Below are 18730 nucleotides of genomic sequence, written 5' to 3'. Positions count from 1 at the left end.
CAGGGTCTAAAATGAGAGGAAGAAAGATGGGAATACTATTTCAGAAATGTTTCCAAAAACAACCTTACGAAGGTCATTCACTTAACACTCCATTCAATCCATGGCAAGTCAGCCACTCCCCTCTCCTTCCCAGTTGATGGCTACTTTTAACAGAGGCAAAAAGCTGAGCTCAGAGAATTAAATCTTAAGATTTTGTCGTGGCTAAGCAATGGTTTCAGTGTGATTTCACTTGCATAGCCTAGGGTGGTCCAGTGCTTGGAATAATTACTGAATGCAAAACATAGCCAAGCATCTCTGGATGTATGGATCCTCGTGACTAGATCAGCTTCCAAGAGAAGTGCCTAATGTGGCTATGGCAGCTAATGTACAGTGGGACCTTCCTTCTGTCCTTTCTGCTGATCTGCTACCTTAAGCACAAAGTTTTGGAATCCTTTACCTGAACTAAAATCCAGATATTTCTTGTGCCAAGAACTGCTGTCACCAGTGCAGATGTGATTCTCTCAAAATCATGGGTGTTTTAAGCAAAACAGATCAAGACCAACCATAAAAGACTACAGGTGACATCCTTTAAGCAACAGGTACTATTCTGAGATGGTTCTTTGTTCCAGTCTCTACCCAAGCCAAACCTACATGTTTAAACTCTACATTTCTCATATCACACCTGAAGGTCTGTATTGGGATCCACTTTGTTTACTCCTCCATGCTGGCACTGTGACAGACTTAAGTATCAAACCAACTTGGATCAGGAAACCAGGAACACAGTGGCACTACTGAAGCTCACCATTTTTCATTTGGCTAAAAATACTTGACTGTTTTGACTTGACAATGCTGCAAAGTATCAGGAGCTACGTGAAGCTTTTTGTTATTTAAAACAAATATATGGAGGGAAATGTTCCTTCCCAGCTGCCTGTCTAATGCTCTAGAGATCAACAGGACTGGTGATAAACACGAAGCAAAGCACTCATCCTGCTGACCCTTATGCTATAAGCAAACTCCATTTTGGGCCCATTTTCAAGCCAGCAAGTACTGCATCCATAACTTAAGAGTTATTTGGCTACACACAGGTTCACTGAGCTGTGTATTACTACTCAATATGCCTAATAAACCCCATTATAGAGAACACTGCCTTTTTTTTTTTAAATTATTATGGTGACTGTGAGAAACCACTACCAAAACATGACTGCAGACAAAATTGGTATATTGGCATGATTTCTGAAAAGAGTGCAAGTACACAAGTTTAATTCCACATTTTCCAGAGGTTATGTACTACCACCTGCATGTGCATAAAAACACATAATAAAAATGCTGCTGAAGAAGAGCTTTGTTGCATGGGCAATAGCCTTTTCTCATAGCAGTCTTATTTTGATTGATATCAGAACGCTAGATCCATTGCTGGGAGGGCTTTTAATAACAGTAAAACATACCAACAAATAAAATCAGCAGTTATTATATACAGTAAATAGCCTCTTCAGCCTGCTACAATGATTACATTCACCCACAATAATAAATAATCATAACAGACACCCAGAGCTAGATCCTGGCACAGAAGCCAACCATGCAAAATAGGCTCATAACCAGCGATTTTCCCAGAATAAACTTCATCCTGGAAGTGATGGAAATTCAGAGCTGAAGCCTGCCTCCCACCTTGTAACATACAAGAGAACAGCAATCAGGACAAGGTATATTGAGTCTGACAGCTCTTGCTTTCAGCCCCAGCAGCAACAGCACCTGCTACTCAACAGCCAAAAACCATTCATGATGTTACTTCACTTCTTTTTCTGTCTGAGGGCTTTTGATGTCATGTGTCAAGGGAGAAACTGTTAAGCATGAAGTTAGCACCACTCTGGGAATAAGTTTCTCCCAGTCTGTATTGGTACCCCGTTTCTCTTTGCCAAAAGCATCCCTCACAGCCCAGTTTGGGAGCAAGAGCATTCATCACAAACACAGCTAAGACCCCCATAATGGGGTTCTCAAACACCTTCGTTTGAGTTCCTTTGTCAGTATTTATTCAGTAGGGCAATAGCAGGACACACTGAGAAGACATCACCTTATAATGCATCATTAGTATGTGCTTTGTGTTTGAGGATTTTTTCTCTTTACAGCTCACTTTCTTCCGAAGTGTTATTTTTTCCCCAGAAAAGCATTGAACTCCAACAGCTTCACATCCTGCTTGAATATCTGAACTCACTGCCCTCGCCCTTCAGCTTCGCAGAAGCATTGAGTGGAGAAGGTCCGAAGTTTTCCATCTGAGGCAGAGCTGGGGATGCTGCTGCTCCGAGCACGCAGGGCTCTGCCTTCGGTGCTCTTCTGCTGCCATCTGCAGGGCCTGGCTCGGCTGCAGCTCTGACTTCACTCACTCCCCCTGGCACTCAGCAGAGCCAGCCAGGGTACAAACTGGCCTGGACTTGAGGCATCTGCCAAAATTCGCTGACAGTCACACTATGTGCTTCTCATCTGCCACGGTAACAGGGAGGCTTCGGACCAGACACGCAAGGAATTTTGGTTTTAAAGAGACCAACACACAAAAAAAACTCCTGTATTTGAAAAACATTCAGTTTTACATTGCACTGGGTCAGTACAAAGGCCTTCTGTGGGTCCCTTTTCCTAAAGCTACTGTGAAAGCAAGTTGTGGGGCAAAAAATTGGCAACTTCAATGCACAGAGCCAATCTGCAGGACTCTCTGCTTCTGAAAATTAAAGAGAACTATGTTACCTAGGAAAGGCTGAATCATTTTATTTACATTGATAATGTTTTCAGCTCCACAAGCTACAATAAAAGTTGGAATAAGATGATAACCAAATTTCATACTTCACTGCACAGGCAGATCACCCTTGAAGACAAGGAAGCATTTCTCACACATAACTCTCCACACTTTATACACTTGTACTACATTTTAAAGTGTTCATTTTATTTCTTTGCCTCTCCCTGAAGCATCCACTCACACAGAAATTCAGAATACCAGATAAGAACAAACCAGATGTGAGCTAGCAGAGAAGAAGCAAATGCAACAAAACTTTCTTCAGCTAAAGGACTTCAAAGGTGCTATAGCTTCTTGCTATAAAATAAGTTGTATATCAAGTTTAGGCCAGTGAGGAACAGATATGCTAGAAAACACTGCTCAAACAAAGGTCTGCTTTCCTATCTTGCATTCTGTTTCCCTATCCTTTTCCCAGCCCTGGACTGATGGGTGTTATCCTGCACAGGCTCCCATAAAGCTGCTTCCATCCTGCCTCTCCTGAGCATGCATTTGCACACAGAAGGTGGTGAGAGCACAGTTTATTCAACAGGAAAAGCAGCTCCATCAGCAAGGCTAGACAGGGAGGCAGTTTTTCCAGTTTGCCAGTTATTGACACTTTTTAGTCAGCCATTTGAATACTTTTTTTATTCCAGATGTTGTTGCTTTTTCGACATATGAAGAAAACATGATTCTTTATGGTCAACCTCCTAAGTCCGGTCGGAATCAATTGAGGAAGATTTTTGTAGCTAAAATACAGTTTAGCAATTTCACCCAAGCCAGCTTTTGCCAGCCATATCTTTTCAGGGTTATCTGAAACATCACCATCTCCCAGTCTCATTACAAAGAAAAATAACAGTCTGCAGATGTTAACATTAAGTTGGTTTCTAACTCTGTTTTTCAGGCAAACCCCAAAATGTTCTTTTTTTTGGCACTGCTTTAAAAAGCAGAGATTAGGGAGATTTTGTCTAAAGAGAAAGCAGCTGTTGAAGCCTTTCCTGTGCCTTTAAAAAGCAAGGGGAAAAAAGGCAAAAGGTATGCTTTTTCAGAGCATTCTCACATCACCTTTCTCCAGGGGTGACTAACCTCACTAGTGAGGACATCCATGTCCCTATTAACAAGTACAAAATAGTGATTAAAAACAAATCAAACCTTTGTTACATGAAGAAAAAAACTCAACTGACCTGGTAGAAAGCCTTGGCAGACAGATATTCAAGAGATAATTTTTAGAAACACTGTAACAGGTTCTGTGTTACACAGTTCCAAAAACTCAGATGTACCCTAAGGATGCTTACAATGCTCTAGCAGGCATGTGAGAGACCACTGCAAGCAGGTTAAGTTGGGGCAGACAGATGGGGAGTTAAGCTCTTTTTTATGGCCCAGGTGTCTCTCTCTTGCAGGGTAAGGAAGGCTCTCCCTAGCTGCTGAGGTACTGAAAGGACACAGGGCTCTGGTTGGAGAAAGGAGGCACGTGAGCTGCAGCATGCCTTATTCCCAGTTACCTCAGACTTTTCTGGGCCTGCTGCAGGCATGACTCAGATGCTCACAAAGTGGCTGCCTAGCTGCAGCATATTAATATATAATCAGTGCCAGTTTCAGCTTTCCTCAGTATGCCAGGCTGTTATTTGTGTTGTTCAGTGCCACAAACAGTTGAGTCACTGCTGAAGCAGGGCCAGATACCTCAGAGGGAAATAACATCTGAGTCAGGGCCACGAGGGATGTCCAGGGAAGGCACTTTTCACCAGCACAATTGTACAGTTTGCTCATGTTTGTGAGTCAGCACTACAGAGCAGAAGTACAGAATTATGAAAGTTTCTTCTTGTTAAGAATGTTCTGTACTTCACAAGTGCCAGTAATATCTTTCTTCAATATCAAGGCATATAAGCACCTCAAACTTGTGGGCAAGCACAGACGTGAACACATCTGTGGCAGGATGCTATAAAAGATGAGGAACATATTCTCCAAGCACAAAGTCCCCAGAAACTAAAAGCAAAACAGAAACACCAAATGGATTTCCCTTATCTGCAAGATGCTTATACTGCTTAGGATTAAAATGAAAGGTAGCAGATAAACAAATAAGCAGATTGGTAGCATGGTTTTTGCTTATCATTTAAATCTGTCCTTTAGGGAATGGACCCTGTTGGGCAAGGGCTTGCCTTCATTCCTGATACACTCAGAGTAAGCAGTTTTGCTTCTGCAGTTCTCTTGTGGAGGACAGTACAACCTGCTATAGGCCAAGTGAGATGGGCTGCAGACTTTGAATCTACATCCTCTGACACCCAAACCAGATATCTGCTGCCAAGAAACTACTGCACAGATTATGGGAGAACATCTCTGATGCACAGTGGGCCAAAGACCCTACAACAGAGCTTTGCAAATTACTGAAGAAAATATTAATAAATTACAACTACTGTGATTGAATATTTACTCAGTCCTTGTCTAAACATTCTCATCTATTACAGCTTTTAGGTTACTGAAAGCCTCTGCTGTATATTCAACAAAAATGCCGATGTTTTGGCAGGGAGATCCAGTTGTGGCACCAGTTTAAAGTTTGGACATGCCTTACAGTGGCAGCTCTTTCAGTGCAGTGCTGATGCCTCACCTGAGCAAGTGCTTGATAGCAAGCAACCTCGTTATACCAGCTCTCTGGTGGTCATTTTCTTTTCCTTCACAGATTTGCAGATCCTAATTAACACAGAAGACCAACAACCCCAGCACATCAGCAGCCCAGAAAGTCCTGATTCTCAGTATCTGATATTAACAGACCATCAGAGATCACACTCTGCTCACTTAGGGTTTTTTGCACCAACATAGACAAGACCCTTCCCATTAAAAGCAGGACTAGTAGAAGACACAAAGCAGAGGCAGCTCTGGCTATTGCAAGGTAACACTGATATGCACCTGAGTGAAGTGGCTGAGATCTCAGAAAGAGGAAAACCTTTGCTTTTCCTCACTGTTATCATCCCACCCCAGGTCCTAGCCCACCCTGTTACCCTGATGGCACTTCCCTTCCCCTAGTCCAGCAAACCCCACAGGTATCCTGTCATCCCTCACTGCCCACAGAGGGATTTGGGTACAGCCCTGACCTGAACCCTGTACGTGAGTGTGGGTAAACCACTCTTTCCTTCCAGAAAGCAACCCTGCTAGAATAACGCATCAGGGAAGTGGTCCTAAACATTTGCTTCAGATATCAATATGTACTCGAATAGGATCAAGATTATTGCTCACCATCTTCCCCTTGCTCTTTTGGGGAGTATCTAGAATAGTTTGAGTTGAAAAGGACCTTTAAAGGCCATCTAATCCAACCCACCTGCAATAAGAAGGGACTTTTCAACTAGATCAGGGTGCTCAGAGTTCTGTTCAACCTAACCTTTGATGTTTCCAGGGATGGGGCATCTACCACCTTTCTCAACCTGTTCCAGTGTTTTACCACCCTCATTTTAAAAACTTCTTCCTTACATCTAATCTAAATGAACCCTCCTTTGTTTAGAACTGTTACCTCTTGCCCTGTGCTGAAGCCCAGCACATGCTCTGAGGTGACCTTACTGTAGCCCTAGTGTAGGTTTTTTCCTGTCACTGTATTCCTCCCCAGTCACCCACTATCCATCACTGCTGCAAGACAAGCTGGACCTTCTGATAATGTCTAGATGTCCTCCTTTAGCTTTTTTGAAAAGGACCCAGAGCAAAGCCACAAAGTGGACAAGGCCATTCTGATGCTTACCTCCAGGTAGTTCTTTAAATCTCCTGCATCTTTTTCACAGCCACAGAAGGCTAAAACACAGCCTGGATTTAGATAAGAGAAAGAAAAAAAATTAAAAATCAGCTACATGACTGGTGCTGAGAGAAAAATCATTGTTAAAACCTGGTTTCTTTGTGAGACAGATAATGCTCATAAGAAAGAGCAAGTGCTGAAGTTAATGGGAGACAATGAATGGAAATGGCACTTAGTATCAGCCATTTCAGCATGCAACAAGGAAAGACTGTTTAATTAAGAAGGTGCTTGTTAATCTAAGTTGAAATTTATTATTGGACAACACATAAATGGACTTACATTGCCAACACACTCTTACATCCTATAGCTGTATTTTGATCCATCTAACAAGCTTCTGAACATACATTGTAAAGTTAATTAAACACCAAGTACACAGTTTCTCATTCTGTTATTTTCTGTAACATTTCAATTAAAGACTGTCTTGGGCATTTTAAAATCACTATGTGAAGAATTCTATGTTTCGGTTTGATTAACAATACAATTTGTTTTCTTGGAGTATCTTCCAGCATTCAGCCTTTATGTTCATTTAAAAAATACCCAAGAGTATTCCACAGTACTAGATTAAAATATTGTAAAATGTTTTTATTATCAGGGTAAGATATACCATATTGAAGTTATTGGTATAGATTAGGGGTATTTTTCTCATTAAAAATGTTGGAAGGGTTGAATTGACTATAAAATACAGAAAGCTCAAGGACATCAATGAAAAATGTTAGAGAGGCAAAATATCCAGATTTCTTTCAGGGATGTTAAAAGAGTTCCATGTCTCACATGTTCAATTACCCACTCCACCTCATAAGTTTAAAAATCCCATGACAGCCTTGATATATCTTATGATAAATATTTGGGGAAAGGGAACAACAGCAGCAAACTCAAATGCAGTTTCACAAACCGCACTGCAGCAGAGCAATAGGGTGGGTAACAAGCAACACTCCCTACAAAGCTCACTATGACTTGCTCAAAAGGGCACGTGCCATGGCAAGGACACAAAAGAAAAGCTTAAAAATATTAAATATATTGCAAGGTGGGAATGAGATAGAAACACAGCTAAGGCCAGGAAAAGAAGAAAAAGGATGTGTTAAGTAGACAAAATCCTGTGTGCCTCTACCAGAAAACCGGGGCGGGGTTTTCTTACACTAAACTCTCCCACCAATTACATTCCAGCAGCACTAAGTTAGTCCTTAGCCAGGATCCATAAGACACCTGCTACCCTTTGTGGTGTTACCTGTTTTCACTTATTCACCAGCCTTACCACTGAGGCGTAGTTCCCACACTCTTTCCCTCAGGTCAGTACATAATTTGCATTTTACAGAGCAGCCCTGCAAGCTTTTCCATCAGCCTCCAGTCCCACAGGCCACATCCACCCGGTAAGGCCAGGAAGGCAACCAGAAGGGCTCCTAGCAAGGACCTGGCCCAAGCCCCAACACCTGCTTGCTCTTCTGCTCTGGAGCAGTGCCACAAATGGACAGGCATCGTGTCTCTGCCAGTCTGTACCTTCCATAAGAGATCTAAAACCTACAGCCTGTCTAAAGGGCTGCCTGAGGTCACACAGCTCCCTCAAGGCTCCTTTCCCTCCCACATTCCCAAGCTGAGGGAGTATCTCACTATACATTGTCTCCTTCTGAGCCAGCAGCATTCTGCCAGCACAGTGCCAGCCTGAGTCAAGTGCAGTCCTCCTTCCTGCTGATCCTCATACGGATTGAGTCAGGGCTGTCATATTCTCATGACACTTACCTAAGCACTGCCTTCATCCCTGCCTGTCCTCAAATTGGGGAGCAAGTGGTATAACCCAGGAAAGTATTCAGCCTGAATTTAGTAGCCACAAACTTATCTTTAAAAAATGCTTTTATCTTTAATTTCTCACACTTTATCCACTCTTCCCCAAAAAGTAAAACCCACAATTCCTGCAGCAATGCTGTCTTACGAATCCTGATTTCTTTGGGTTTTGAGGTTTTTTTAATTCTTTTTCAGCAAGAGCTGTTTCACCATCCTACCATTACCAGGGTGCTGACCTCTTTAGAAGTTTAAGGAAAGAGTAGCTCAGTTCATGGGGAAATCTGACATCATTTCCAGTTCAGTCAAATTTTCCGTGGGGCATTTGAGCTGATTACTCAGTCTGTGCTCTACTTCTTGCAATGTTTCTCATTCACAAATTTGGGCTGAAACTTTCCAATACGAGTTCTGTCACCAAAGATACTTGGAGGCACACCCTCTAAGGCTTTAAATCTTTAACAAGTTGGGTAGGAAACCGTGATCAGAATTAGCTAAGAAGGTCTCCTCCTTTCTCTCCCTGAAAAGAAAATATTTACCGTGTTCTCTTCTTTCCCTGAAAGCAGATTTGAAATCAGCTACAACAAACATTTTAATATCTTCCATTTCTGGCACATCCTTTTACGTTGTGTTTGATATCCCAGTCCTTCCTGCAAGGCATATTCATAGACAATATTCTGGAGAACATAACGTATGCCTAGTTAACATGTTTAATGGTGACTTTAGCTGTCACTCCACTGAGAAACCAGAGTGAAAGGGGGAAGTAACAGTTCAGAAAAAACCCTCAACCAGGTCATTATTTTTCTTTGACCACCAAAGGAAGTTTCAGTCTGTGGCATGAAGAGGTATAAGCCTGTTTGCCCTATAAATACTTCACTTCCATATGCCACTGGTTGTTCTCTATGGCTCTGGTAAAGCTGCATAGACAGTAGGAATACTGTGGTCCAAAACGATTAAGATAATTCCTAATGACACATCCCACCTTCCACTCACAGAGCTGTGCAAAAGGCCCCAAAACATTAAGGAATGAGTTTCTTATTCTTCAAACCAAGAGAACTGAGAAGGCAGAGCCACAATTAGAGAAAGAATAATCTACCAAACATCTAACCTTTTCCCTAGCTCCACATTTAAGCAGAAGAACCTGTTCTCCCCAGCCACATTTACTTTCTCATTTTCTTTTTTCAGCCATTTATACCCTTTCAAAACACTCAGGAAAATTTATTTAATAGCTTGCAGCAAGTCATACGCCCAACAGTGACATCTCTACATACTGGTGATTTCAATGTGTATCCAACAACTTTTAACAGTGCAGAGAGTCTCTTGCTCAAAATTGCACTGAAAGAACACAAAGCAGCATACACAGTACCTTTACTGTCTTTTTATCAACACTTCTAAGAATCAATGCTGAAAAAGCACTCTTTAGGAACAAATGGTCTAGCAAACCTCACACAGAAGAAGTATGTGCATTTTTTACTCTTAACATTTAACCATGTATAGCCAAGGAAATAAAAGTGTCTTCCCTTTTGGATAGAAGCTGCAGAAAGAATCTATCATAGGTAAAGAGCCTTGACTCATGGATCTGCAGTACCGAGTTCAATTAGTCTAGTTCCTGAGTCTACTCTAGATAAAGAAAGCTTTCCCAGGAAACTGCACTTGTATTCCAAGTGATAAAGGAGAAAGAATTTAGTGATCTGCTTTGAATTTTCACCTAGAATGCAAAAACATTTATCTATTTTATACTCTGCAAGGCAGATGCCCAAGTAACTGTATTATCACGGATTATGGAGTTTTGTACCCTACTCCCTGCTAAAGATTTGACAGAATCCAAGCTAGATATTTTAACAATCTGAACAAGATTAAACATTAAATCTGAACCAAGTCAGATTAAAGATTTCCTGTCACCTAAACACACAGTAAAAAGTTCATAAAAGCCATCAAGACAGAGCCATAATTATAGTCAATATTTATTTAAACAAATGCCTGCATTCATAGAGCAAGCACAGCATACTTTAGAATAGGGCATGTGTTTCCCAGTAACTGACTTTGCACTTGCTGTTATCAGGCATCCAGACACCTGACACTTATTTATGACTGAGACTTGTTTGGTTTTACAAGGTTCAACAGCTCTGTCATGCATTTTACATTTTATGCTTTCATTTCATTTTAACCTGTATAAGGTTATTTTTTAAATCATCACTAAAAAAGGGCCTGTGCAATATTTATACAAAAGTGTTTATAAATACAGAAATGTATACAAGCATGCACCCCTCCCCTGTACGTTTGTACTTTTATGCAATTGTAAATATGCTCTGTCTTTATTATAAGATATGTACATGGCAATTTCTTCCTCTCATTTAGATGCAAAAGCCAAGCACAGCTAAAATTGTTCTGTGTGTTAGAAGAGGCTGTCTGATCATTTGAAAAACATCATTAGTAGTCAGTAAGTGAAAGAACCCAAATGACCAATATAAGACTCCTTGTGTCTCCTAGAAAATGGAGAGAGTATCCCAGGACATCCAGGCAAGGGAAGCAGCTGAGTTCAGTAGTCACACAGTCACAGAATATTCTGAGTTGGAAGGATCATTGAGTTCAACTCATAGCCTCGCACAGAACATCCCTAAGAGTCACAACATGAGCATTGAACTGAGTGTTCATGAACTTTTTTTTCAGGAATCCCCATCAGAAAGATGCTGAGAAAGAAAAAAGATTTTTCAGAAATATTTTAGTACAAGGCAAGCTAAATAAAGTGGCCACATGATGCCAGCATTGCCTGGGAAACAGGAGAAAATTCCATTCCCAATCAAAGTATGCGGATTCATTTCTTTTTCACTCTAACTATGTTTTAAAGTTTTCTTTAGTGTGCATACATCCACCCTTTCACTTCTCATTTTGCTGCAACCTTTTCACCTCGATTTTTTACAGCCTGCTTGGACCACCCCACAAAGAGCATGAAACCCCCCTTGTTTATTCTTCCAGTACTACAGAGTTTCAGCAAAGCTATGTTTGGCAATCTCATGACTCTCACCCCCTTCACAGCTTGTTTCTCCTTTCTGCTTTACATAACAAGCATCAACTCAAACTTTCTGGTTTTACTTACAAGGAAATTCCACAGAATGATGCATTGCCACCTGACTGCCTGGCTTTGCTTTTAGCGTAAGTCTGATTGAACATTCAGGTCGTTACAAATATTGATCTGGATTGCAGGAAAGAAGAGAATAAGGATGCTTTTTTCCTCCAAAACAGAGTCCTCCTCCCCACCACTGTTTCTCAGTTCAAAATTTTCTTGCAAGAACATCCATAATGTATTCTTGCTCCCTTCCATGAGACCTTACTTTCAAATTTAAGGTGTATGCACACTTCCATAATTTTTCCTTCAATGTTGAAAACCTTCAGAAAGAGCATAGAACTAGAATCATAGAATCATTTAGGTTGGAAAAGACCTCTAAACATCATCAAGTACAACCATTAGCCCAGCACTGCCAAGTCCACCACTAAACCATAACCCAAAGTGCCACATCTACACATCTTTTAAACACCTCCAGGAATTGTGACTCAACCACTTCCCTGGGAAGCCTGTTCCAGTGATTGACAACCCTTTCATCAAGAAATGTGTTCTAATATCCAGTCTAAACATCCATTGGTGCAAATTTAGGCAATTCTCTTTCATCCTATCATTTGTGACTTCAGAGAAGAGGCCAACCTCCACCTTGCTACAGCCTCCTTTCAGGTCATTGTAGAGAGAGATAAGGTCTCCAGGAGCCCACTGGCTGAGCCACAGCCTCTGCTTCTAGCAAAGTGAAATCTTTCGGCATCAATAATTTGGTCCCTTTGATCTGAGACCATAACCTAAATAATTCTGAAGTTGTTGTTATACTGTTAAACAGAGGTCTTTTTTTTTTTAATGAAAATAAAAATGACTAAGCATTTCTGTCTTTTACAGTGATATCCAGCAGATATAGACTTTTCTCCCAAAGCTTTTTATTTCTCTATGTACATGTCCACACTTTTATAAGTACAATTTCTAGATGGAAAAGTTCTGTCTTACATTTTTTAATGCATTTGAAATGCATTTGAAATGCATTGATCAGCAGGCCAGCTGCACACTTTGACCTACCCTAATAAAGCCACTCCAGAGTCTAGAGCTTGAGCTCCAGGCAGAACCACACTTGTCTCCCCTCTCTCACCCCTCAACAGTGCCTTGCTTTGCTTGCTTTCACTTCTGACAATGGGATACTGAAATAGAGCAGAAGTACACCCACACCTGCTCCTCTCAGGAAGAAAAATAACCTAGCAAATCAGAACAGCAGCATTTCAAGTCTCACATTTTTTAGAGGATAAATACACAACACCCAAGGTCAGACATATCAAGTATGCACTTTGCACAAGGAGAAATACTTCCCTTTGAAAATCTTCAGCAGAGAGTAACTGAAGTCTTTATTCAGCTAGACCTGCCATACAACCCTGGTATTCATCTCTCCTCATACCAAATAAAATATTTCCAATGGCTCACAGCCATGCTGATGTCAAGGCTCACATCCTGGCACAACAGAAGTTGATCTCTCTTACCTCAGACTCTGGGGAATCGAGTCAATGAAGATTTCAAAAGTGCATTCAAATTCCCTTCACAGCAGCAGGAGTATGAGTATACATCTACAAAAGATATATTTACCTGTTTCACTTCCTCATTATATCCCCCAGTGCCTTAACAAAAGAGATTATGTCAAGGAGGAAGGTGCAAGAGAGCTGGCCATCAGCAGCCTCCAACACTCCCAGCCTTTTAGCCCACCATGCAAGGGCAAAATGCATCTGCTTTGGTGGAAAAGGCAGAACTTCAGCCCAGCTGGATCTCCTTCAGTGCTGCCACCAACAATGACCAGCTGCAACATTCTTTGTCCTAATACCACAACCCACATTTGCTACACCTTTGAAAATGCAACCACCACATTATTTTCTACTTCTTCAATTAAAAACCTCTATCCTTTCTACATAGTGGGTTAAACCCATATTAGAACACGATCAATATGAATTCAGACAGAGCTCTTTGTGCAAAGTCTACTCCACAAGTTGAACACACAATGAGGTGGTAGAGCTGGGTTAAGTGGCACAAGGCAGGAGAGGGCCAAGCCTAGGTACTGCTCATTACCAGGACCCTTCCCTAGCTATCCCAATGGTATTGGTGAGACATAACAGCACAGCTGCTCCCATCTCTTTCAGCCAGTCTGATGAGAACAGAGTGATCTCCATGTCCTGGCCACCAATCCACAGGTGCCAGCTTGCAGCTGAGACTGAATCACAATCCTTGGAGGCTCTGGGTGCCACAGTGCCTGACTACCCATGGATTTCAACTTTGCCCAGTGTTTTGGAAAGCCTCATTGTTTCCCTGCACCCCCAGCACTTCTCAAAACACAAGTTAGTGTGCCTAATTTCCACAGTTTTGCAACAGGCAACTGTACTTCCCAAGGGATGAAAGGCATATGCCTGGAGGCAGATCCCACATCTCCTGGAGAGCCCCAATATACAATGCCAGAGCCAGGCAATAAAGCCAAAGAACCTTCATGTTTCTTGGCCACTATTCATCATTCCTTCATATCAGAGTACGCCCAACGGCTCCTCCTCAAACATTTTTTTAAAGTTAAAAATACAACTGACATTCAACTTTCACATGCTGAATACATTCTGCCCCAGAGGTATATGCTGGGAAATTGGGGCACTTTCGGGATGGTGGGAAGACCACCAGTTTGTTCACGACACAAGAATCCACCGCAACTTTATTCACTTCATGATAAATGAGATATCTCTGCCATTTGATTTACCCAGACATTCTTGGGTCAACCTTTAGAGCATTTGAAACAACTTCACCTTTTAAGAAAATTTTTTAAACGTTGTGAAAGGGAGGAGGGTGGCTATTCAAGCAGGCTGGATGATCCTGTTCCACATCAGAAATCTGAAAAAGTGACATAATTGAAGCGTCTGAAGAGTATTACAATCACTTGGGTTTGTCTAGCATTCAGTACCACATAAAGGAAGCTGCCAGTTAAGTAGGGAAAGAAAAAGGTTCTGCATCAAAAGGTGTATCAGTGTAAAGATCATAATACACAAATGTCAGCAGCATCTGCCTTTTATTCGGACAATGAAGAGAGCAGAGAGCCTATCTTAATGTGAAAAGCTACATGCTTTTGTCAGAAAGACAGCAAATTTGAAAGTCACAAAACAAAACAAAAATTGTAACACTGACATTCTTTGTGTGAACTGAAATTTAGTTACACCTTACAAAATGAATATTTAGTTATTCTAAAAATCCTAGTAATGCAAATTAAGTAGTGCAAGAGATTCCAGGTAATTTTTTATTCCTACTTACTAGCCTCAACTGTTAAAGCATACATAGCTCTGCATCTCTGTTTTCTTTTAATTTACCAATCTATTGCTCTAAAAAAGAGCTAACTGCAGAATTTCCATACTTCACTGAATGCTGTATAAAACTCCACAAGCTGACAAAATGCTGATCTTCAGTACTAAGGGGTTTACTCCTACTTCAAGAAGGGACAGGGGAAAATAATAAGCATTTCATTTTACAACTGAGATTTTTTTTTCTTATTCATAAAGCTAAATTATTTAAAATATTTGTATCTTGGCTACAATATGGCTTTCAACAGCATTGAAATGGAGAATACTCAGAATGCAATTGAGGTGTTTTTCTAACAATTATTCTGGTCCACATAACTACATATTGTTATATGCTTAAGGTTATGACATGTATCTGTCATCCATCACAGACAAGCATTTATTTAATGTGTATCTTGTCATACAGCTATGTGTCAGCTGGCTATTTGTTCACACTATGTTGACACTGGAAGTAAGTTAAGTATCCCTTACCATATCATAGTATTGCTTCAGTTTCCTGGCAAAGATGCCTAATAAAATATCTGCCAAAGCAGCTTTGTGGAGTCTCTGAAAACTGCTTCACTTCCATAAGTGACTTGGCAAATCTTTGCTAGCAAAGCCAGAGGAATGTAGATATGTCAGTTCATATTCCCACCTGAGCTCATGGCAGCATTCTTTTAGCTTGCCAGGAGCTGGACATTTGTTTGTGCATCACTTAGCACAGCCAGGTCCCAGATCCACAGTGTGGAGCAGCAGCCCCATCTGAGAGCAGAGGTTGCCACTTTGTCTGTCCCAAAGCCCACCTGGAGCATTGCAGCCCCTGCAACAGTGGGCTTGACTGAGCTGCTTGTACAGCCCATGGCCAGCCTGAATCAGAGCCAGGAGCTGAGCCTCCTGTCACTACCAACCCAGCTCTGAGGGTCAGGGACACAAAAGTGAGGGAGAAGCGAAGTGCAGAACATTGCATTGTTCACAGCAGTTATTTGCTGCTTAAAGGATTTACTCGTGGGGTGTTGCCCATGAAGGCAGAGAAGACTGTAAAGCCACATGATCACATAATATTGAAAAAACCCTAAGAAAATGCATTACAGGAGGTCTTGAGAGACTTTCAGAAAGTTCCTGCGAACACCCCTTCATGAGGGGAGAAGTAACATGCACATCTGCCTTGCTCTGCCTTCCACCACTGTGCCCATTTACAGGGCCACTCCTGGAAAGAGGACAGGGTGCAGACAAACTAGTGAAGCTGTTCAGGTGTGCTCACCATGGCACTGCTGGAGATTCTTGCCCAGAAAACTTTCTAATCCTGACCTTCAAGTGAAATCCTCATGACCAACTTGCATACAACATATGGGCAAGGCAGGTTTAAACAGTACAGTTACACAAGGCTGCAATTTTAAAAGGGCTCCATCTCTCCCAGAGGTATCCAGGCCACAAGGTACCAGCATAATTTCTCACCCCACCATGTGCTGGATAACACAAGCACATCTGCTCTGCCTAGAGCTACCTGCACTGACAAGATCATCTGCCACTGAGAAGGGTGTGTTTCCACTCCAGAACTAAAATCAGATAATATTCTCACCATGGTTGAGCAAGCACACAGATTTGTGTATTTCGGTCCCTCAGCATGTTCATCCTGCACTGAAGCATTTTGATTGTCATGCATTGACACAGGGAATGTGTCTCTTAGGCATGTGTTGACACCGTTCAAGACAACTGAGAGGCAGTATTGATTATTCCTGACAGAATCAATTCTTGTGACTGGCAGTAAATCCAATCAGATTCAAATTGCAACTTGGATACTCTGAAGCATGACCCAGTTATTTCAGGCTCAGAATTCATTTTTGTAATTTGTGAGATATACTTCCACCATTTTTCTGACTGTGCTTCCTAGTATGGGCATGTAGCCAGAGTTGCTGGCCCAGGAGCCCCAAAAAAGAACAAGATACCCTGGGGCCATACTACCACAGCATCACATATATACACCACGTGCTTGTACATCCTCCTACCCACTGGCCATGCAGCAGGTAAACTGGCCAGCCTCAGATTGAGGCAGCCAGAAGGACTTTGTTAATAGTCACTGGCAGTGGAGTAGTCCAGGTGATGTAACAAGGATGACACATCAAACTGTAACCGTTTTGTGTGGGCACAAAGCATTTCTTGTTTCTAGAAACAGCCCTGTCTCTACTTGGTTAGGAGCAGTCAAAGGAGACCCCTGAGCCAAGAGAGCTCCAGGCACCCACACTGCTCATGCCTGGCTGGGATGTGAAAGCTGTCCAGAGTGCAGACTAGCCCCCCAGCAGTGCCTTGCTGATACAACAGTGCCTCCAGGGCCAGCACCAGCTCCTGCAAAGCCAGCCGAGGCATCTCTGCACACACTGCCCCATCATGCCAGCACCAGCTCCTGCAAAGCCAGCCAAGGCCTCTCTGCACTCACAGCCCCATCATGCCTGTAACTGGGCAAGCCTTGTCCTGTGTGAGATGTATGACAGTAATTCATGAACCATGGCCTCTTTCTGAAGGATATGGTCATGGATAAGCCTACAACATTTAATTTGGAGTGTCTCCAGACCATCACTGGTGAACATTTTGTTAAGGAGTTAATTGGTGCCTGTTGGAACACCAAACCCCCCAGGCTCAGGTGGATATCAAACCAGGCATGACCTACCAATGCAGCCTAGAAACTCAACCATGCCCTGGCTCCATCAAAAGAATGGCCAGCGGGTTGAAGAAGGCAATTCTGCCCCTCTGCTCCAATCTCATGAGACTCCTGGAGCGCTGCACCCAGCTCTGGGGTCCCCAGTGCAAGACAGACAGGGCCAGAGGAGGTCACAGGGATGATGCAAGGGCTGGAACATCTCCTGTATGAGAGAGTTGGGGTTACTTGGCCTTTAGGGAAGAGCATGTTCCAGGGAGACCTTATAGCAACCTTCTGGTACCCAAAGGGGGCCTAAAGAGAAGAGAGGGAAGGACTCTTTATCGAGTAGTGGAATGATAGGATGGAGAGTAAAAATTTTAAATTGAAAGAGGGAGTTTCAGATTAGATGTTAGGAAGAAATTCTTTAATGTGAGGGTGGTGAGGCCCTGGAACTTGTTGCCCAGAGAAATTATGGATGCCCCAGCCCTGGAAGTGTTCAGGGCCAGGCTGGACAGGGCTTTGAGAAACCTGGTCTAGTGGAAGGTACTGCTGCCCATGGCAGAGGAGGTTGGAATAAGATGATCTTTAAGGCATCTTCCAACCCAAACCATTCTATGATTCTATGACATTTGCTCCTTGTGGGGAGCAAAGGAGGAAGCAAAAGTGCTGACTTGGTCAAAGAAAAAAAAACAACCAAAACTGATGTTGGTCACTTCTTGGTCAAAGATGGAATTTTCTTTTAAGTCATAGTGAAACCAAAGTGTGCTGTGTGCGTCAGCCTCATCAGCCACACGTGCAGTGAGCAAAACAGAAAACTCCTTCAAAGACCTTCCAGTCCTACTCCCTTTGCATCCATAGATATACTTTCTCTAAACCAATATATGCACTAGCTTTTATGCATGAAATTAGTAAGCCATTAAATATTTTTTATGTTAATTAGTAAAGAAACAAGTCATTCTGCACTGAACACATAATTTCCCAGTAGGGTAGTCACATTTTCTTTTGGAGTAGCTGCTCCAATCAACATTTTTTTTAGTTCAGGATTGAGTCATCACAAATAACAGCCTAGACATGTGCTCTACCAGTGAGTGGAGCTCCTTTTACAAACTACATCAAAAGCAAGTTTCAGCTGGTGTTTAAACCAAGAGTATAACTCATTCCTGTTGTCACAAGTATTTACCTCTCACATTATCTATTCTGAGAAATATCAGAATCTTCCTTACAGCATACATTTAGGGTTTTTTTAATTCATTAAGTGAAAATTCTAAAGAATGGCAATCTATTCTTACTGGGTTTATGGGTATGAATTGGCTGACATCAGCCTGCAAAAATTAGGACTTGAGATAGTCTCCACAAGTGCTACACAGCAACTGTGTTTGGTGTCTATAGAAAGCTGGATTCTGGCAAGCTTGCCCACCCTTTCACACCAAGAAGGAAT

The 18730-nt window shown here is 42.0% G+C and overlaps 1 protein-coding gene across 3 annotated transcripts in view; it reads right to left on the bottom strand.

Annotated features, from left to right (window-relative positions):
* The window catches only part of ZPLD1 (zona pellucida like domain containing 1), a 94069-nt gene that overhangs the window by 69412 nt on the left and 5927 nt on the right, over positions 1-18730 (bottom strand). For all 3 annotated transcript variants that reach the window (XM_085072599.1, XM_085072590.1, XM_085072582.1), the window contains exon 2: positions 6456-6517. The gene's annotated coding sequence lies outside the window, so the exon portion shown is untranslated. The remainder of the gene's footprint in view (positions 1-6455; positions 6518-18730) is intronic.

The sequence above is a fragment of the Lichenostomus cassidix genome, chromosome 1 (assembly GCF_008360975.1).
Source record: "Lichenostomus cassidix isolate B80296 chromosome 1, HeHo_3.0, whole genome shotgun sequence".
Lineage (NCBI taxonomy): Eukaryota > Metazoa > Chordata > Aves > Passeriformes > Meliphagidae > Lichenostomus > Lichenostomus cassidix.
The sequence above is the reverse complement of the archived record's forward strand: the minus strand, read 5'-3'. Positions and strand labels throughout refer to the sequence as shown.